Genomic DNA, 23,247 nt, shown 5'->3' with positions numbered 1-23,247 from the left:
TATATGATGTTATCCAATGAAGTTACAGCTGGCCACCTTTAGCTATAATTTTGGTTCTTACTGAATGGAGTGATCCAGACCTTGGATTTAGGGGTTATTATTCCTAAGTTACTTTGAGCCCTGGACGTGTGTTCTATGCAATTAACATTTTTGATTATCACTGGATAAAAAGCACCAAGACATATCCCAGTGAATCTACTGGGTTCCAGACATATTTCTTTTTGCCCTCACTGTGTAGTAGCAACTATATCTTCTCTTGATTATCAAGATCGATGACTCCCATTAGTACATTCCAGCTGCACCAGGATTAGGAGTTCAAGGTACTTCATACATTTCTTCTCCACTTGGAAAATAACATCTCTAAACTAGCAAAGTCTAAGGCGGGATGGAAAGCACCATATTTTGAGCATGGGAATATGCTGAAAATAACTGGGAATAATGGCAAGCAGGGGATTCCACTTCTACTCCTTGCCTCCCAGACCTATGCTTCAGTACATATAGTGTACACTAGAAGACAACACCCTGGGATTTTTTCTCTGAGCTGGCTCCTTAACTGAGTCTTTATTCTGTCAGTATGATAGAATACAAATAGTAAGCCCCACGAGTCCTGTGATTATCTATTCATCATCATACCTCTTTTGTAATAAAGTAGGCTCCTTGTTTTAAAGCAATGCCACATGAAAGGCTCTGTTGAGATGTCAGGCATTTTTTAAGCCCTTAAATGATGGTGTTGATTGAAGAACTGTGCAAAAAAGGCAAACTCATGTCCAAAATGTGCATTTTTTTCTGAAAAGGACAATCATTATCCCATTTCTGGTGGAAGGGGTCTTATTTCATTGATCTGTCACCAAGTGGCTGCTTAAACTCCCGAAAAGTAGTGACTCTGCAATGATATGCATTGCTCTCAGGCTGGACATTCAGCAATGGTAGCAATAGATCAGTCTTAGTGAAGATGAATACATGTTATCACCCTCATACATAGCCTTAATCCTTCTGCTATGACCACCCTGCTCATGTGCTCATTGTGCAAGCATTGCAATAGTCATCCTGTCTACCTTGTGGAAGAGATGCTCCCTGGAAATGGGTTCTCTCTGGAAGAAATTAATATTAGTTACACATATGTGCATGTGTTGTGCCCACTCCTGTAGGATCTTCCATATACTTCCTTCCCAAAGTTCTTTAGCCCTGACTTATTAGTCTTTCATTTGAGGACGCTGACCATTGAGTCATGCCACTGCCGCAACCCAGGAATCAATATATTATCTGTACCTTTCGTCATCTCTCATTTCATGCAAAATGAATGACTGAGTGGACTGCTCAAAGCTCTGTTCACCAGGAGAAGTTCCCTTTGTTGCTGTCTCTAAGGCCAACGCTGACTGGGGCTGAAATGTGGTAGTGGTCCACTGCAAGCTTGCACCAACATTGTGAGCTGTCTCTTCTGTTAATCAGATCAATTTCTTTCCTTCTTTGATATTGCACATGAGGAACTTCCTGTTGCACATTTTGCCTTCTATGATTGTATATCACATGCTTACTTAAAAGATTTATTGCTTTTCCCTTTAAAATGTAATGTAAGCTCTAAGAGGGTCACTTTTTCAATGTTTTATTAACTGATAGGTCTTTCTTGCCTAAAAGGACCTGGCATATAGTGCTGTATGCATTTAATAAATGTTTGGTAAAAGAAAGAACAAATTAACTCTATCTCCTTTCCCTGTTTCAATTTTGTTCATAGTACTATTCACTATGCAACATTATACATTATAATATAATGTTTTTTTCAGTCTTTTCCTCCTCCACTAAAATATAAAACACACAAGAGGTTGTCTGCTTTGTTTAAAGCATTATCCCCAGCACCTGTAGAAGAGCCTGCTTTGACCAATCTTTGTTGCATTAATTAGCAAATAAACAATGTTTTTCTCATTCCCTGTCACCAGATAACACCCAATGCCCTGTATGTTATATAACAGGTGCTCAGTGAAAAAGTTGTAACACAAAATAAATGCATCAAAATTCTCGCCTCTGGTCCAGAGATGGCCTCTCTCAATACTACTCTGATCTTTCAGAAGTAGAATTGACAAGAACTAACAAGATAACTTTGCCTCCTTAAACTTGTTCCTTAGGAAGTTTCAAAGGAAAATTCAAATAATTTATCAGCCAAAAAAGACTAGAAATTCTCAGTTTTTTTTACACACATAGCTTTTATATCAAATCCTGTCAATTTATAGTTTAAGGTTTTCATGATTCCTATTACCTTATTTCATTGGGAAAAAACAAAACAAAACAAAGAAAAAACCAGAAGTCAATATCTTCTGACGTGACGTGGGAAGCTATGAGGCTCCTTTGTTACCTTTACTTCACCTCAGACGTAGAAAGAATTACATTCTTAAAGGATATCACATTTTTAAAAACACTTGTATTTTATTATATGCATATCTGAAGTAGAAAATCTGACAAGAGGACAGCCACGGAAAATTTTCCCTATCATTGCGTAGAAGATGAATATGGAGTTAATTTTCACTTTTGACACATTATATTGAGATTTTAAAATTCATTCTCTGTAAGTTGGGTTTGGAAGAAGTCGAATCTCACAGTATCATTTGAGGACTGCTGTATGAATATTTGTGAAAAATGAATCTTTTATTTGCCTTGAAAATTATGATTCAATTTGATGAAATGAAAAAAATTTATGGATAATGTTTAATCACGACTGTCATATAAGAGCTAAGCTGTCAGCAGGATGCTATGACACCTAGAGTTAGTCACTTCCAGCTGAGAGAGGATCCACACAGCTTCTAATAACTTAGGAAGCTGTGACTTGATATTCTGGCTCATTTAATAGATTCATTGTGTTTCATGTTCTATATGGAATTCTGTTTGAAACCAGCCTAAATATGTTTTAATGTTTAATGTCGTTATGTTCTTTATACATCTACTTTTTAAAATGAATGCAGAAATATTTTCCCAGAATTTAAAAAGGCCTTAATTGACATGAACATCATTTTGACCACGAAGCTTAAAGAGATGTTTTGTTAAGTTAATCAAAATGTGATTACAATGATAATGTTATATATTCAGTCTTTGGCTGGGAACTATAGAGTTATCAACAATATATGGTTCACGTCCTCTACCCCTGAAGAACTCCTAAGTGGAGAGAGAAAAACTATGGACTCTACAGTGTGGCATGTGGAACATATTTACTTGTGAATGTATGTGACAAAGACTTGGAACGGTAGCACTGATTTTAAGTATAATAATTAAATGAAAGTGATTATTTTGCTTTTTATTCTCCTTATTGTCTAGGAACTTTTGGTGTTCTTTCCTTCCATTTATTAAGCTACATGCTTATTATTTCCTTGTTTCTTAGCAATAGCCAGACTTTAATCCAATTGGTCATTTATTACTTTCAATTCAGTGTGATTCTTTTACTCTTCTCCTACTCAATATTTTTCAGTATTTTGACAAAAATTTAGACAGTATGCCTATTAACTTGGTAGATGCTATAAAACAGTAATTTTTACATTTTATAACAAAATTCAAATTTAAAAATGAACAAGCAGTTTGCAGATATTTAAATAGCAAATGCGCATTTAACAAGAGTAAGTTTTGTACTTGGTTACAAAATACCAATTTCTCATGTAAATAAAGGATTTTTTAACAATAGCATTGTGAAGAAGAATTGAACCTGAGATCTCATATTCAGTTTAAGACGATATGGTATTTTGTCCAAGAAAAAAATGTATGTTACACAAATGGAAACTGAGTGTTTAGAATACTGAGGAAGATAATTCTGTTCTACTATAGACTGAATATGTTATACCTAAAGTCTTATGTTTGTGTATGGACACTCTACTTTCAAAACACAGGAATATAGGATTATTCATTTAGAGGCTCAATATTATTAGTATAAAATGTATGGTTGAAGAAAATGTAAGTATACGGTTGAAAAAGAAAATTATAAAGCACTCTAAGCACTGAACTACAATTTTAGACCCAAATAAGGAAAACTTTTATCAAGAGCCAGAAATACTCAAAAACTGAGTTGACTACTGGAAGAATATATTAATGTAGCGATCTTGGAGTTTTCAAACATGGACCAGAAAACCAAATACTAGATCTGTATTGTAGAAGAGACTTATGCAATGTTTAGTTAGTTGAAGTAAATGTTCTTAACTATGAAATCCAGTGAGCCTATCATATCACATATATAGATCTATATACACACACATAAATAAATATCCCTTTTATTTCCCCTAACCAACAATAAATATGTCAGTTCTCACATCAAAACTGCAATCACTTGTTCATATATTTGCTTTTTATTATTTTTGCATAACATTGTTAAGCTGTGTTTTTCAAAACTATAGTTACAGGGTAGAACACTAGTACACTTCTCTCTTCCAAAATCCCCTTTGTAATTTATTATGTGAAGTTTGTTTTCCTTATAATGCACAGTCTTTGCAACTTAGTTTCCATACTTTATTTATTTATATTAACACTTGAGTCATGCTAACTCTCTAATACCAATTTTGGGTATTCAAACCCAAAATTTAATTTTTTGCTTATCTTAGCCTATTTCACCTCTCCAAGCCCTCTGTCTCTATATTCAACCATGCTTCAAGACCTATCTTTGGTTGTACAACTTCCAGAAAACCTTCGGGGATACTGAAACCAAATTATTTTTTCTTATTTTTGAATCTCTACCATGCTTAATAAAACATTATTACCACCCTATTTACTTTCATGTACAGATCCATGAATAAAAAATTATCCCTGAACTTCATGTCCAGAGACCTGGGTTCTACTTAGGACTCTACTTCCATTTAGCTGTGTAGCCTCAATAAAGCATTGAAACTTTCTGTATGACAGGAACTTTATCCATACAGTAAAGATATATTTCAATTATAATAAATATTGAATGAAACTTTTTTGCCTTAGGAGTATTCTTATATTGTTGACTTGTTTAATTATTATAATATAAATTCCTTGTGAGAAGAGTGGTCTTCCATTGCCTTGTTTCCCCATAATACTTAGCATTTAACTATTCACAGAATTTCTGCTTGTGTACTTTCAACAAGTACAAGGTCGAATAAATTTAAAACTAACAAGTATTTTATAGTTTCATTCAGTCTTTTATTTGCTGACACTTTGATATGTTTTCATTCCTCAAAATAATTTCAGTATCAAGACTTTTAAATAATTTTTCAGGATATTAATGAGATGTCTCAATCCTAAATATTGTTTTCCTTATAAATGTTGTGTAAAGAATTTATTTTCTGTATCTTAAAATTATTCTTACAGTATAAACAATGGTTTATTTCCCTAAACTTATCGTATGACCATACTGAGCAAATAAGAGAAATGCAATGCATTGTTTTTACTCATTGATCACATGAATTGCCTCCAGTTTCGAATCTCTGTCCTCGTTTTTTATTTTTATTTATTTACTTTTGAGACAGGATCTCTGGGTCTTTCTGTTACCCAGGATGGCATCCGGTGGCACGATCATAGCTCACTGCAGTCTCAAATTCCTGGGTTCAAGTGATCCTCCTTGGCCTCAGAGTAGCTGGCACATGGAACCATAGACACACACCACCACTCCCTGCTGATTTTTTTGTATTTGTTTGATTTTTAGTAAGAGGCAAGTTCTCACTACATTGATCAGGCTGATCTTAAACCCCTTAGCTGAAGCAATCCTCCTGCCTCAGCCTCCAAGTGCTGGGATTATAGGCATGAGCCACTGCACCCAGCCTGGCCTTACTTTTTAATTCAGAAATTAAATACACCACTTTCAAACAAGATAATATATCAACCTCTAGTAACAGATTTCTTCTGAAGAGGTGCTGGTAACAACACCTGGAAATGACTCTACCCTGGCACCTACTGAGGGGCTCTGCTTGTCAATGGAGTGGTTTTCACTGGAACTTGATGAAAAGAGACACGTGATTATCCCTATGTGATATCCATGATCTAATCCTGTCCCTTCTAGTTGCTTCTGATGTTCCACCTTAGAATAATTGAATCCTAATGGATAATGACCAATTACTCTTCACTCATTAGTGTGAGGAGTGGTGTCCTCACTCATTTGAAATGGAGAGCTTGCATGCTTATTTTCAATAAACTAACAGGCATGGCTACCTGTCACCACTACTAAGGAGGAGTCTTTGCCAAATTAGAAGTACTTTTTCAGGTATTTGTGCATGTAGATTCACTGTTGAAAGAAAATGATCTATTGTCATTCCTGACATCCCATCTTGCTTCTGTATAATATTTTCAATCTACAGAAAAGAATAAAAAGAAGATAGATTTCTTTAGTGTGTTGTTCTTTTATAGCTGCCTGATACTAAAGCAGATTTCAAAAGTTGCAGGCCATCCTTTTTTTCAAACATAATTAGAGGAGTTAGTCAAACATGTATGCATATTGTAACTGTCAACTATTGCCAAAAACACAAAATTTCAGAGGCAAAAAATTTCATTGGCATACAAAATAAACATTTGCTTTTGATCCACCCATGGTCAACTGGGACAGTTCATTCAAATCCCACTCTTGGAATGGTTCCACAATTCCACTGGATGTCTCTACTATCCGGTCTGAGTCCACCTGAGCTTGGTTAGGGAAGCTTGGCTTCACCTAAGTTCATTATTCCTGAAGGGATAGCAGCTATCCCAGGGTATCTTTTCTCACAACGATAACAGAGCAAGAGGGAAGAATGAGATGTCTTTGAAGGTTTAGGCTAAAAACTGGTGCACTTTCACTTCCAGCAATATTTTTTGTTTAAAAAGAAATCAAATCGAACAACAGTGAAGTAAAGGGACAGGAACATGTACTCCAACTTTAGTGGGAGGAAGTTCAAGTGCATGCATATGATGTTTGTTTAAGGTTTAAAGATCCTTTCGATAAAAACAACAAATCATAAAATCACTCTAATAGATGAAAGACAGATTCTTGTTACGTACAACTCCAAATTTTCTAGGCAGGCCCACCTAGGGAGCTGCATCCAGAGAAAGGGTAACAGCAAGCTGAAGCTATGGCGGGGCAATTTATGTATAACAAGTATAGTGGATTCAGCTACCTTCCCAGGATGCTTGTGTATTGGCTAACTTGAACAATTTCTCAGGCTGGAGGGCTTAGGGAGTGTGTCTATTTGCCTGATATCTGGCCCTGGGGCTATTGAGGGGTCTACATAGTGGCCAAGAGTTTGAAAGCTCAATAAGGGCAGTGGTTGGCTTGGGGAGTGGACTTAATCAGCTGCCAAGAAGGGGAAGTTACTACCCTCTAGCCAGGGCCTCTAATCTGGTTCCAGACAGTGATTAAACAACAGCAAAAACTGTGTTACAATCTATCCCTTAAAGTCTTGACATCAGTTTTGAGCTTGATTACTTGGCATATTTCAATGGCCAAATAGGAGTAAAGACTTTCACCAAGTAGAGTATAAATTGTCCAAAAGAGCATAGAAAACATTTTATTATGGGAGAAAATTATTATTATTATTATATTATTATATATCATTATTATATTATTATTATCATTATTATTATTATAGGGGAAAAACATGTAGAAGAATGAAGAGTCCTTGTAGGCCAGTCCATCACCAAGGTCTTCATTTTATGGCATTACTAAGAAAACAGAGCTGGAATTTCTGGGGGCCCTAACAATATCTTGGGGGAGTTGTAAAATGTTTTAAAAGTATCAATTATGTGGTTTTATCATAATAATACCACATTATGGTATATGGTCAAGGTGGTAGTTCCAGTAGTTACTTTGTAGAGGGTATACAGTTAGTAAAGCATATGTAAAGGTTAGTGATATTTGTTTGAAACCAAGAGAAGAGGTGGTTGTGGTCATGTTGAGAAATGCAGAGTGGGAGGTCGTGATGGTGAGTTGAAGTGGGAAGAATAGGAGAGGGCAGTGGGAAATGGGAGGTTCACTCCCCAAGGGATTCAGTGGGTGGACTGATATGAGGTAGTTTCCTTTCTGGGGAAAGTAATAATCTTCATTAATGTTTAGAAAGGCAGAGATGGTAGTAACTTCTAGGAGTACTTCCTTAAGGCATAGGAGTTTAGGAGTGTATGTTTTTACAGAGAGCCATGAGTACACATGGAGGCCAGAGGTATCTAACTTTCAAAATAGCAAAGGGAATTGGGAACAATATTTAAAATTAGTGTTACATATGTTGGGCCTTGAATTAAAAAATTAAATTCTGGGGCAAGATACAGATGCATTTAGGAATTCATTTGTCATTTTGTAACGTATATAGGGGTTCTTTGATAGGTCCAGTTAAGTCTCCCAATTAAATTAGCTGTTTGGGACCTATCTCAGAGAGAAAAGTTCCATTGAATGCCTTTTGTAAGAGCCTGCTATTGTGCATTCTGGGATGCAAAATGTGTGACTTAGTCACTATTAGTAATGTCTGACACTTCAAAGGGAATAAGAAGCATCCCAGGAAGACACTGTATTGTGGCCTTAGTATAAACAGCAACATGTGTAACCTTGATTTATATTTTGGATACTTGTGAAGCAAGAGATTTTCAAAGTTCTTTACTCTGAAGGGGACAACTCTCAGACAATGGTTCAAAAGCTTGCAAAAATGTGGAGATGGAGCCATTTGCTGACCATGGTATCTAAGATGTCAAGATGACATAAGATGCCTAAGATCTAAGGTGTTAAGATGACTACCTAGTTTGACCAAGCGACCAGACCCTTGGGTTTCATTCTTTATCTGGAACAGTCTGGGTAAAAATTGGAAAGCAACAATATTTCCCTGTACTCCATAATGTATGACAGTGCCAGTACTATTGTACAGTCTACAAACTCCCACTGCTGCTCACTCAGTTAATCACAAGCGGCTCCCAGATATCCAAAGGGCTTGGAAAAGGGGTAACCTCCAACACCATGGCATCTGGCAAGCGATTGAGGACATTGGAGGCCATCCGCTCTTGCAAGTGGAATATGCCAGAGGGCTGAGATTTACTCCGTTCTACATCGAGAAGTCCTTTGTAGCTGTGCCCAGCTTGTCTGGTTCTGCTTCTGCGACTCAAAACATAATTGGCAGCTTGATATAAAGAGTCACAAACTTAAGGTCTATAAAAGACTCTATTTCCAGGAGATACCAGTATGTGGCCAGCATGTTCCTCTCTAACGGAGACTAGCACAAGAATGAGTAGGATTGGCCAATTTGCATAATTTCATTGGCTCAGGGACATAAAGGCTGTCTCTAATTGTCTGATAGCTGGTCCTAGGGTGATTTAGGTAGGTGCTTACTGGGCTCAAGTGTGAAAATACAATAAGGCAAACACTTAGCTGATCGAAAGCGGGAACTGACCAGGCTCTAGTCAAAACCACAAAACTGGGTCAAGATAGCATTTCAAATGTACTACATTACATAAGGGTATGAGTGAACATTTGGAGCCAAAAAAATCAATCTGTTATACAATAGTCACTACTACAAAGATTCTTCAGTGTCCAAATTATTATAATTTAAGCTGAAGAGTATGTTGTGGATAGGGGTAGAATAAACTTACCAAATAACTAATAATTAATGGCTACTAGGTAACAGAAACTATGTGAGACACTGAGCTGAAAATGACTGCTGCTTAACAATGGGATCTTTCCTGTTTTTCATAGCCCTTTTGAAAATATGTTATTGTTAAATTTTGTATACTATACCGAAAATTGACAGGTTTTAAATATATATAATTATAGCCACTTTTAAAGTAATAGCTTAATTGACAGCAGTAATATGTTTCCAAAACCTATCTAAACTATGCTTTCTTGGTTCCGTTTTTTTTTTTTTTTTTTTTTCTATTTTGACTTTTTAAAACTTCTGTACTCAGTCCCTCAATCTAAACAACTATTACCTCAGTAGACTTGCAGTCAGGTCTTTATGTTCTTGTAATTTGAAACTTTTACATTTTAGCAACTATTTGGAAAATCATCATCTCTTTTATTTGTTTACAATGAGTTACTTAATATAAATTTGTTTATATTTTGTCATAATCAAATGTCAAAATGACTTTAATTATCTTTTTCACTTAATAATGTTTATTTCATTTTTTTCTTTACTAAATTAATTAAAACTTCTAGGCTTTATTTACTGAACATAGTTTGAAGATTATATAATTACATGTGCCCATGTTTATTTGTATTATGAAAAATTACATGAAGTCTGTAACATGTGTTTACTTTTGAAGTAGGAAGCGTGGGAAATGATAAGCTTGCTTTATAACATGTTATATTACCATGTGTCTAAAGACATATCTTCCTTTCATTCTATCAGAGACATATCTTTCTTTAATTCCACAGGCTTAGTCAAATGTCATAATTTCCAGTAATTCTGGTAAGTACTCCAATCTATCCACCAGTTCTCGATATTACACCCAATTTTCTATTTTAAAATAAAATATTGAGCTGAATATATTTCCAAACAAATAAAGCATTTGTATATTTCAGTTTAAATATAGCATTTATTCATGGTGAAAAAGAAAAATGAAGATGTGTCTGGAATTCTAGTTGTTCTTAATGACCTGGGATGAAGGAAACTTTCAGGATATGGGTTTAATTATCGATACAAAGATGTGCTGCTCAGTCCTTCAAGGAAGGACTTACAAACCAGCTTGAAACTCCTGCAGGGTGTGCCTCAACCACAGACAACCTATTAGAGGTCACACACGGGTCAGGGCAGCTCCATTCAGTGAATGAATGAGACAGAGTACAAAGGCCTTTGCCATTTTGACCTTAAGAGTGTCACTTCCACAGACAATACTCCATAACTCCTTGCTAGCTTTTCTGATGTTTTGTCAGACCTGCATCTTGGTTTGACTTCTTCCTTAGTCTGATACTGACATCTCTCTTCACATGTAATGAGTCCTAATAAACATCCTGTACTCCACACTTTGCTTCTATTTTCAGAGAGCACAATTGAATAATCTGAACATTATTCTGATCATATCAAAGTAGGAACACTCTAGAGTTTATGATTATAGTCCTAATTCATGTCTTGAATTTCAAGCACTAGCAACTTCAGGAAACTCAAAGGGGTCAGCATATTTTCACTATAAATCTAATATGCAGAGTTGATGTACAATCATTGGCTATTATTGGAATTATTTAGAAAGTCCAAAGTCTCTTAGAAAACAGAAAACATGTCTATGGATTTCTGCTTATTAATCCATTACTTTAAACATCTGAACATTATTCATTCACTCACCCACTCACTCATTCTTTCAGCACATTTTAATCACAGCTCTATGCTGGCTGTCTTGTTAAGTGCAGGGATATTGAGATAAATACATGATATCTGTCATTAAGACACCTAATGATGGCAGAGATAAATATAATACATAATTTTAAAAGTATGTGTATTAGAATTAGTTTTAGTGTTTCATCCTTTTTTTGTTTTGTTTTGTTTTTGTTTGGCTGCTGTAACAAATTACCACAAGAATAGTGGTTTAATTTATCGTTTGCAATTCTGGAAGGATGGAAGTCCAAATTCATTCTCACCTGGCTAAAGTTAACAATTTTGTGGGGCTAGTTCTCTCTAGAAGCCTTGAGAGAATAATCTGCTTTCTTGTCTTTTTCAGTATCAGTAGCTATCTGCATTCATTGGTAAATAGCCTCTTCATTTTACTCCTCCAGTTTTTCTTTCACTGTCACGTCTCTTATTACTTACCCTGACCCTCTTGCCTTCTGCTCATATGGACTCTTGTGACTACATTGGGCCTACCTAGATAACCAGGATGATCTCCAAAACCCAAGATCCTTAATTTAAGCACATCTGCAATGTCCCCTTTACCATGAAAGGCAAAATTTGTAGATTCTGAGGATTAGAACATTAACCTTGGGGACCATTATTCAGCATACCACGCTACTTAACTAGGTGGGTAGAGACAAGGGCAGGTACAAAGTCAAAATATTGCTGCTAAGAGCATCCTAAGGTATTGAGGAAGGTGCTGAATAGTAGGTCAGTAAACTTTGCCAAAACATAGCTTTTAAGTAGAGTGTTGAAAGATAACTAAATGTTTGTTAGTGAAGGGTACAGCAGAGGTGAAGTATACCTTCTAGGATGACAGACTAGCTTCTGCCAAGGCATGGAAAGGACAGGAAATTTAAGTGTTCATGGAATTCTAGCTGTCAGCCACAAGACACATACTTTTCTTATACTTTATTTCAGAAAAATAGCATGTTTCTTACAATGACTAAGTACATTTAATGTAGCCATTAATTATTCCTAAATATTTTATATTTTATATTAAAAATATGAATATAACGTAATTTAATAAACTTGGTTTATATGATGCTAAGAAAATATTGAGAGATGAGACCAAGGATCAAAACATGTGTCAAATGCATTACAGGTTGTAACCACAATAAGGAACTTTTAAACCATACTGGTGATCACACAAAGTTTTTGATTTCCTTGAAGAAGTTACTTCACATAATTTGATTTTCATTTTAGAGAAATTGCACAGACTGCATAGAAGAAAAGTATGGGAGAGGAGCAATAGTATAGACAGAGAAAACAGATGTTCGCCACAATCTGGCAAATATTGAACCCTGAAGGAAGAAGGTGGTAGGCTGTTGATTGAGAAGTGGTGGGACATAGAAACAACCAATTTTGGTAAATGATTTGTTGCAGGTAGTGGGGAGGTAAGAAAAGGTACAGTAATTTCAACAGCTCCCTGATTTGGGCAATTAGGAGAATGATTGTACTTTTTGTTGAGAAAAGAATTGAGGGACAGATTTTTATTTCACAGGGGAATGGGTGAATAACAACATATATGCATTGTGTTTAGTTTTTGAGGCATATGTGAAATACATAAGTTTAAATATTCATCAGCATTTGTGTATAAGAGTATGAAGCCCAGGAATGAGTTTTTAGATGAAGATACATATTGAGCAATCATTCAGTGGTAGTTTAAATCTAAAATGAAAAGCAAACAAACAAAAACTGTTCTATGTGCTGTCAACATTTTGATACCAAATATGTGGGTTTTCCAACCAACCAATTATGACATTGGCTGCTTACAGTTAACACAGATCCTATAGGCTCAGACCACGCACACACAATTCAGATGCCAACTGAAATTTCAGGGTATCATCTGTGCTTCTGACTAACTATCTCTAAATCAAAGGTTCCCATGACTTCCTCCTTAGGTTGAATAATTTCACAAAACAACTCACAGAAATCAGGATAAAAGCTTACTTGCTAGCTTATCAGTTTACTACAGAAGGATACAACTCAGAAAGAGTCAGATGGAAGAAAATAATATGGCAAGGTGTCCAGGAGAGGTGTGGAGCTTCCATGCCTTATCCCAGCACCTCCACAGGTTTGTTAACCCAGAAGCTCTGTAAATTCTCTGAACCCTGTGCCTTTGGGTTTTTACAGAGCCTTCATTCTTAGACAATATTGACTAAAACCATTGACCTTTGCTGAATAGGTTCCCATAGTCCCTCTTCCCTCCCAGAAGGTCAGGGGTTGGGGCTAAAATTTCCAACCCTCTAATCACAAGATTGATTCTTGTGGCAACCAGTCACCATCCTGAGGCTATCCTGGAACCCTCAGCTACTAGTCAGCTCATTAGCATACAGAAAAGCACTTATTATTTTGGAGACTCCAAGGATTTTAGGCACTTTGTGTCATAAATGGAGACAAAGACCAAATATATATACTTCTTAATATATCACAAAATTACAAAACCTTAAGCAGTGATAAGACAATACGAAAGAATGGCATGAATATTTCACATTGCTTATTTGGACTGTTCTGGGTCAGCTTTCTCTCGTTTTGGAGGACTGTCCAATTTCGTATATTATTATGAGATGCAGTGTTCTGCTTCTCACCATGGTAGTATAAGTTGGATTAATTTTTAGTTCTTTGCCCACTGATGATCAAAGTTTTGGGCATGTGACTTCAGCTCAGCCAATCAGTTGCTCCCACACAAAACTTTAACCTGGAGTTAGAGGCACAAAGAAGAAGGGTTAGGGCTCATTTATAACAAATTTGGTGTTTTTCAGTGAGAGCAGCACGAGGACCAGGACCGTAGTGTGAGGTTTCTACCGTGGTAGGGGCAGAGTCCTAACCAGACTGTTTAATACTTATTTCCTGACCTCCTTTTAATTTTTTACCCTTTTCAAAGTTTGATCCTATAGTTTGCCATTAATTCTCAAATTCTTAACATTATTCACATAAAATTCCTTTGCTGTCTCATCTAGCTATAGTTAACTTTTCTTCTTACAATTATGATTATTAAAGAAGACATATAGAATGAAAAAAGAAATAGGAGAAATTTTAAAAAATTGATGGTTATAGATAATATGAAGAACCTCATATTTGATGGTTACTATCGTCTGAGCCTTTTACATTTTCCAGTAAGAATCTTTTACTTTTAACCTAAAAATTGTGAACTGCCATACTTCCCTCAAATAAAACAACTTCATATGCAAAGAAACAAGCAATGATAGTCTTGGAATTTTCCAAGTTGGTTTGATGAAAAAGTGTAACTGGCACTACTGATTTTATTGCTTAGGAAGGGATTAATCTCTTTATAAGTTTGCTTTCACTACCCATGCATATATTGACAAAAGTGGGTGTTTTATTCAGTTAAATAAATAATTGTATATGTACTTGTGTGTGTATATAAGTACAAAAAGGCTTATGTAATGTATTTATATTTTTCCAATTCTGAAAGACCTTTATGGACTATAAATATTGATTAAAGTAATATTTTTTCTCAGAAAAAATTGCTTAACTATACCCATAAAATGGCAATTTGATGGAGTGTATGGATCTTCTGCAAATATTGCTATATAGGATTAATTTAAAAATGTAATCCAGCTCATATATCATTAAAACTTTTTCTTCAATAGTTGGGTTCCATTTTCACATTACAAAGATCAAAACACATAATTTTCATATTGTTTTAAATGGAGATGAAAGATTTCCTAGATAAAATATAAAGAATACCAAATTGGAATATAAATTATTTCATGTTTATGAAAGTGTCAAAACATAATATGAATTTTCTAGTTTAGTAGATCATGTTGAGATTTTTGCCCATAAATAAACTTTTGGGTTATTTAATACAAGTATATGAACATCTAATCATTCCTTTATTCACTTCTGCCAATTTTACTTTGTTACTTCCATGTAGCAGTAACTGCATTAAGTATAGAATGATACGTAATATAGAGATTTTTCCAGTGAAGGGCTCAAGGTTTGAGTTGATGGTAGAAATTGATTCAGTTATAAGTAGGTATAAGGCAAAATAGAGAATGAATGTATAATGAGAAAATTTTTTAAAAAAGAGAAAGAAACTGTAATATAAAACTTAAATGGTTAAAAGTATTTTATTAGTCCATAAAGTCAAGGATTTGTCTATTTAGAAAAGGAGCAGGCTATACCATTTATTGATATTTTCCTACTTTAATTTCAAAATAATTCACATTTATTAGAGTGGATATAATATATTAGCAGAAAGGAAACTTAACATGAGGAAAACTCCTTAAGAATTATAAAGTATTATTCAATCACAAACCTAAATGACCTAAAAGGTGAAGTGCAGAGAAAGCAAAAGGCGGGTGACCTAGAAGGTGATATTACTTAAGGGAAATATTCCATCAATTTCTAGGTGCCCTTGAATGCTCACACTTTTATGTTTTTGCCGTGAGCAATAAGCTGGAGACTCTATTTTTTGTTCTTTCTATCAAAACAAGACTGATTTTCTATGTTATAATTCCCATTGCCTTAGAATTTCATTACCTGAGTTATAGTAGTTAAGCAAGTCTTTTAATTATAGCATAAAATGCTCTAGTTACAATAGCTTAGGGAATATATTAATCACTCACTGACATTTACATATTTAAATGTCTTGTGCTCCACACACAATTCTAAAAAGAGAAAAGAGGTTCTTTAACATTTCTTAACTGAGTTACTTTAAATAAGATGATTTTAAGAGCAGTATCTGTTTATATCAAGCATCAAAACATATTGGTAGTGACAAGTTATACGTTCACTTTTATACGAATAAAGGTTAAATGTCAATTTTATTTTTTAGCTTTAATAAGTAGATTTCAAGAATAAAAAATCATTTTTGAATAAAGTCACATATTTTAAAAGTCTACTTTATATCTCCACTGACAGTCTATATTTAAGTGAAGTAAATACTTAAATTTCATAATAAACAGACAATGCTTTACATTTGATTCTTAATTCTAATATAGTTAAAATTAAATGTAATATAAAAGTTGTGTAGGCCAGGCGCGGTGGCTCAAGCCTGTAATCCCAGCACTTTGGGAGGCCGAGACGGGTGGATCACGAGGTCAGGAGATCGAGACCATCCTGGCTAACATGGTGAAACCCCGTCTCTACTAAAAAATACAAAAAAAAAAAACTAGCTGGGCGAGGTGGCGGGCGCCTGTAGTCCCAGCTACTCAGGAGGCTGAGGCAGGAGAATGGCATAAACCCGGGAGGCGGAGCTTGCAGTGAGCTGAGATCCGGCCACTGCACTCCAGCCTGGGCAACAGAGAGAGACTCCGTCTCAAAAAAAAAAAAAAAAAAAAAAAAAAGTTGTGTAAATGTTTTTAAGTTTACATAATGAGGCAAATGAAATTGAGTACTGTGTATGCGTGTAAGTGTACACGTGTGTTTTGGTTGCTGTTTATTTTTGTTTTTCTTCAAAATCAATAGACAAATATCAAAGCTTTCAGATTCATTGATGTGGTAACATTTGATATTTCACTTCTATGCATAAATAATTTGACTGCAAATTTATAAGTGTGTTTTATTCAAGGGTTTTCTGATCTTTAAAAAATTCTTGCTGGGCTACAAATACTGCCAGGCTTTGTTACAATTTTTTTTTTTTTTTTTTTTTTGAGACAGATTCTTACTCTGTTGCCAGGCTAAAGTGCAGTGGCATGATTTGCATGATTTCAGCTCACTGCAACCTCCGCCTCCCGGGTTCAAGTGATTCTCCTGCCTCAGCCACCCGAGTAGATGGGACTATAGGCATGTGCCAGCACGTCCAGCTAATTTTTGTATTTTCAGTAGAGATTGAGTTTCACCATGTTGGCCAGGATGGTCTCGATCTCTTGACTTCATGATTCACCTGCCTTGGCCTCCCACAGTGCTGGGATTACAGGTGTGAACCACCATGCCTGACCTGTCACAAGTTTTTAGTGTTCTATTTTAATACCGAAATCAGATAAATCCCAAGAGAAAGACATTTCATACGTGGTAGAGTGGTCATAAGAAATGAGAGTCTTATAAATAACTCTAAAAATTTGAAGAAATAAAGACAAAATAGTCCTATGCAGTTTGACTTAAATATGTATTCTTAATAACAGCTACTATTGTGAAAACCAGAATATTGAAACATGTAGATATGGATTTTCATTAGTGACTGACATAATACATTGTTATATTACTATTTTATTGTATCAGCCAACTAATATTGATTGAGTGCTTTGTATATCCTAAGCACTATGCTAAACACTGTACCAGTATTACCTGATATAATCATATAAATATTTATTATTTCACTTTGCATATGAAAAAAATTGAAGCACACATTAAGACACTCTTAAATCATACTTCTATTGATTATCAGCACCAGGATTTGAATTGAGGCACTCTGATCCAGAGAAGCTTTTGTATCCATGAATCTTATGTTGGGGAAAAATAATCAAATTGCCTGTACTCAATTGTATAAATATAGGTTAGTCATAGATGATTCCGGCTGATTCAACAGGAAAGAAATTTATTCAAAGGATATCACATAGTTTTCATAAAAGTTAAGCATACAGAGGAAAGAGGGCACCAGGGTAAGTGCAGACCAAAGTCCAAAACCACTGTAAAAGTGGCAGCAAGGAGAACAGCACAAATTTGCTTGCTGTCACCCGCCACTAGATGCTTGTGCTTGGAGCCTTGAACTTGACTTACACTGCCACTGACATCAGCACCAGTGCTCTCTGTGTACTCGGAAGGGGACCTTGTGACCGTTGCTGAACTCAAAAGTCACATGTCTCTGCTGTGAAATAGATACCTAATACAGAAACTGCTTCCTCATTCATTCTCTTCCAAATCATATGTTTGTAGGGTGGCTAGAGTTTCTGTTTCTCCTTGGTTCAGGCAGAATTTATGAAGCTTGCTATTTATTGCCCTAAAATTAGAAGAATATTCATAAGATATTGAATTGCCATAAGATTGAACAAATCTACATTCAATTTCAAGGATTCAACATTGTTTTGTTTTCTTTTGGGATACCTCTGCAACAGTTCAAATCTTATTTCTACCCTTGGATGACCAGGTTTATAAATATTGCAGATTCTCCACTGACTGCTTTGATCCTATCTTATATATTTATGTATAGTACTTAGCATATAATAAAAGATTACACTATAGAATCTCAAAACTAGCAATTATGAATTGAGATGGTGTTATACAGTACACTAATATCTAGTGACTTGATTATTCCAAGGAAAATATGTAGAGATATTAAGTGATATTTCTCTTTTGGACATACACATTTTTTAGCTTAAAAACTGCTTTCGGCAGGCAACAGACTCTCAGGATCTGCTCCTACCAGGGTCCGACCATTTCCTCCCAGTTTTTAAAGAAACAAATTCAAGTAACATTGTAACCTCCAGAGGAAAGTTCAAGCTCTTTTACAATATTGTTTAAATAGTACAGCTGAGGAAACTAAAGACAGAGAACTTAAATGCCTTGGCACTTAGTCAAGATTTACAATATACTCCTCTCTACTTAGGACCCACCAACAGCGGCTGCATTTGCATCAAAACCATGAAGGTGGCCCAGGTCATCACTGAGAAGTAGTACAAGCACTGAGGGAACGACTTCAACAAGAACAAGCAAGTGTGCAAGGAGATCCCAACAGGAAGCCTCACAAGAAGATAGCATGCTACGTCTTGCATTGGATGAAGCAGGTTGAGAGAGACCTGGTGACAGCTATCTCTATCAAGGTGCAGAAGGAGAGATCACTGAAGTAGATTTTCATGCCAAAAAAAAAAAAATGTTGAAGCCTTTGGACTTCAGCAGTCTGTCCAAACTGCAGGTCACTCAGCCTACAGTTGGGATGAATTTCAAAACACCAGTTGAAGCCAGTTGAATCTTTCTGCTATGCTGTAATATTTCCAGCAAACCTGGAACAACAACAACAACAGAAACAGAATGGAGGAGAAGAAGCCAAATCTCTTGGTTCACAGAGTGGCTCCTAATACCCCTTGCTGTCTGTCTCAGTGCCCAGTGGGAGGATAGTCAAAACAATATTCACACCTGTGATTCATCTCTCTACATGCAGTGAGTGTGAACCTTTATATACTGTATATTAAGGATCTGTCTTTACAGATAAAGACTAAAGCATTGAAGGAACTCCTTGTTTTGACTTATCCAAGTCCTCAAGAAAATACTAGAAAATCATAGCCATTGTTTCCAATTTTAGTTTTATATTATCACTTGAAATGTGACGAAGTGTGGCTGATAGATAATAACTCACTGATACCCTACAGACAATTCCCATCTTAAAATGGACCCCTGGATTGAAGAATTAAATAAAATTGAGGGTTTTCCTTACATGTTTTGTTTAAAGAGCAAAGTAGAAACAACTGTTCATAAATCTTCACTGAGGACTCGCATGTGAAATAAGTACTCCTAAACATAAACAGTGACTTGTCAACCAGTTCCATAAATCATGAACAAAATATTTGTCCCAGAGAGACTATTTTTCCACCACATCTCTTATAATAAACATAGAGCCAGTTCAGTGAAAATAGTTTAAGGGTGGGCAGTTCAGAGCTTGCTGAGTGGCACTCAGTAAGAAAACCCAGCAGAACATTTATTTCTCTCTTTATTTGAGAGCATCAGTGGCCTCGGCTGGCAGATCCCAGAACACTAAACAGACATTTGGTCTCCTATGGCCTGCCAGTTTTCACAGTGGGTTCCGATGCTTTGGGTCAAACCAAAACAGACCTGTTCGAAAAATGTTGGTTGGAATAGGCTAACAATAAAACAGAATAAATGTAATTATTTGCCTCATTTTTCTAGGAATTAAGTAATTTTATTATAGCATTCTTGAGGGCTGGAAAATCTGAGTGTTAGGACACCAACTATCTCCAGAACACAAGTTTTACATTTCTAATCCTGCATAATAAGCCCAGGGGCACTCCAGTCCTCATTAATAAAAACCTAGGCCGGGCGCGGTGGCTCAAGCCTGTAATCCCAGCACTTTGGGAGGCCGAGAGGGGCGGATCACGAGGTCAGGAGATCGAGACCATCCTGGCTAACACGGTGAAACCCCGTCTCTACTAAAATATACAAAAAATTAGCCGGGCGAGATGGCGGGCGCCTGTAGTCCCAGCTACTCGGGAGGCTGAGGCGAGAGAATGGCGTAAACCCGGGAGGCGGAGCTTGCAGTGAGCTGAGATCCGGCCACTGCACTCCAGCCTGGGCGACAGAGCGAGACTCCGTCTCAAAAAAAAAAAAAAAAAAAAAAAAAAAAAAAACCTAATGGTAAAACAATAATGAAGAAATATCAATGCCGCACAAATCTGTTGGGACTAAAATATTTCTCACCCCAGCAGGCTTGGTGCATTTGACACTTCATGAAATCAGCCAAAGTGGAACTAAGAACAGCTCCTGAAAGAAGACTATGACATCATCAGGTTGGGAGTCTCCAGGGACAGCGGACCCTTTGGAAAAGGACTGGGAAGTGCGAAATCTATCAGTCTTCGAAATGAAATTCTCTAGCTCCATAAATGCATTGCATATTTACAAGACACTAGGCCTACTCCTAGGGCAGCAAAATGTGGCAGCAGGCAAGCAGAGGGAAAAAAGATCATGAGGCATTTCAGAGTGCACTGTCTTTTCATACATTTCTCAATGCCGTATGTTTGCTTTTATTTTGGCCAAGCATAACAATCTGCTCAAAAAAAAAAAAAAAAAATCTGGAGAAAACAAAGGTGTCTTTGCCAATATTATGTTTCTTTTTGACAAGCCCTGAGATTTCTGAGGGGAATTCACATAAATGGGATCAGGTCATTCATTTATGTTGTGTGCAATTATAATTTAAAGATACATCCTTTGCAGAGAGCATGCTTTCCTAAGGGTAGGCACGTGCAGGACTAAAGGTAAAACATTCTTCAAGATCAGTTAATCAAGAAAGGTGCTCTTTGCATTCTGAAATGCCCTTGTTGCAAATATTGGTTATATTGTTTAAATTTACACTTAATGGATACAACCTTTAACTTATAGATGAACAAACCCCACAAGAGCAAAAAATCAAAAGCCCTACCTATGATTTCATATTTTCTGTGTAATTGGACTAAAGGATTCCTGCTTGCTTTGGGGCATAAACAATTATGGAATATTTCCAAGTATTATTTAAAATGAGGACCAATCTACAAATTCTTAGCAATACTTCGGATAATTCTAAAATTCAGTTGGACATTGTCTAATTGTTTTTTATATACATCTTTGCTAGAATTTCAAATTTTAAGTATGTGAATTTGGTTAATTAGCTGTGCTGATCAATTCAAAAACATTACTTTCCTAAATTTTAGACTATGAAGGTCATATATTCAACAAATACACCTAACATACAATTATAGATTGTTTTTCATTACAATGTCTTCATCTTATCAGAATTGTCTTTTTGATTGTTTTTAGAAAACAGAGTTTTAATTCGTAATTACTCGATAATAAAATTGTGGGAACAATCCAGCATTAATTGTATGTGGCCGTTCTTACGTACATAAGGAGTCTTAAGCTTGGCCCCTTGAAATCTTTTGTACTTAGTCCCATGTCTAAAATTACTACTTTATATCTAAAGCATTTATGTTTTTCTATTCAATTTATATGATGCTAATTGTGGCAATTATAACAAATATTAAAGATTTTGAAATAGAATATGTAAGTTGTTCACATACATAGAAATGAAAAGTTCATTTCATAAAGTAGGATGCCGGATGAAAGACTGCTTTTGATTGAAAGATTACTAGATTAGTAGAGGGCAAGATTTCTTAGTCCCTAATCTACCCTTAATAGCCATGTGGTCACGTGTAAGTCAGTGAACCCATCTCATTCTCCTCATACTTTTTCATCTCTAAAATGAAAGTATAATTTCAGCTTTTCTTTCTTTTTTTTTTTTTGAGATGGTGTTTTGCTCTTGTCACCCAGGCTGGAGTGCAATGGCACGATCTCGGCTCACTACAACCTTCGCTTCCTGGGTTCAAGTGATTCTCCTGCTTCAGCCTCCCCAGTAGCTGGGATTACAGGCGCCCGCCACCACACCTGGCTAAGTTTTTGTATTTTCAGCATGTTGGCCAGGCTGGTCTCTAACTCCTGACCGCAGGTGATCCACCCTCCTAGGCCTCTCAAAGTTCTGGGATTACAGGTGTGAGTCACCACGCCCAGCCCAGTATCAGTTTTTCTTCTTTAACACAAGGCTAACACAATCAAAATACTAGTTAGAAGAGAAAACAAAAAAGTAAGGCATTGTTTTTGTGGAACAGGCTATTGTTATCACTGGCCAGACAATAAATAATCAATCCCTTTCATACATCCTTTTTGTGGAATACATAAAATCCCACAAATGACTATCTTCCTTTTCACGGCATTTGGAGAATTGTAGCTAAGTGCTTGACTGTATAGACCATAAAGGACTGTGTTTGATGATGGTTTGCATAAAACTATACCTTAGTTTTTACTGTGTATGTTACATGTTAGATTTAGAGTCTGAAAATTAGTAGCGAGGATTAACAAAGAACAGAGCAAGAGGAGAAGAATTAAACCTCTTCTAATACCTATGCACAAGTAGGCTTTACAGAAACTCTACAACCTACCTAAACCGGATAGTTAGAAAAGCACACCCCCAAGGAAAGTGATTATGCATTGCAGTTTGAATCAGAAGAATAGAGCTATAGCAATCTTCATTATATAGTAAGATTAAAGAGCCTGGTTTATATTAAATTATAGCAGATTTATTAAGATTAAAAACTTATACCTTGCCATTCTTGTTACTCACAGATTTTCAAGAGATAAGATAATGATCCACGAGGTGAGAATCACTGCCTTTTATAATTTTGTTAAATTGCATGAACAAAGTTTCCAACAAATAACAGTAATAAAAAGAAACATTAGCATTAGCACTTAATAAGCCAGGGGCTGTGCAACGTTAAGTTACATGCTTTTAATCCATGAACTGGTAAACTGGTACTAGTATCTCTATCGGACATGTGAG

At 35.8% G+C, this 23,247-nt stretch overlaps 1 long non-coding RNA gene across 1 annotated transcript in view; it reads left to right on the top strand.

Moving 5' to 3' along the window:
* The window catches only part of LOC117095347, a 28,759-nt gene extending 6,845 nt beyond the window's left edge, over nt 1-21,914 (top strand). Inside the window, exon 3 of the long non-coding RNA XR_004441931.1 lies at nt 20,588-21,914. This is a non-coding gene — a long non-coding RNA (uncharacterized LOC117095347). The remainder of the gene's footprint in view (nt 1-20,587) is intronic.
* The last annotated feature ends 1,333 nt before the right edge of the window (nt 21,915-23,247 follow it).

The sequence above is a fragment of the Trachypithecus francoisi genome, unplaced genomic scaffold, assembly GCF_009764315.1.
Source record: "Trachypithecus francoisi isolate TF-2019V2 unplaced genomic scaffold, Tfra_2.0 Lachesis_group13, whole genome shotgun sequence".
Classification (NCBI taxonomy): domain Eukaryota; kingdom Metazoa; phylum Chordata; class Mammalia; order Primates; family Cercopithecidae; genus Trachypithecus; species Trachypithecus francoisi.
The sequence above is the reverse complement of the archived record's forward strand: the minus strand, read 5'-3'. Positions and strand labels throughout refer to the sequence as shown.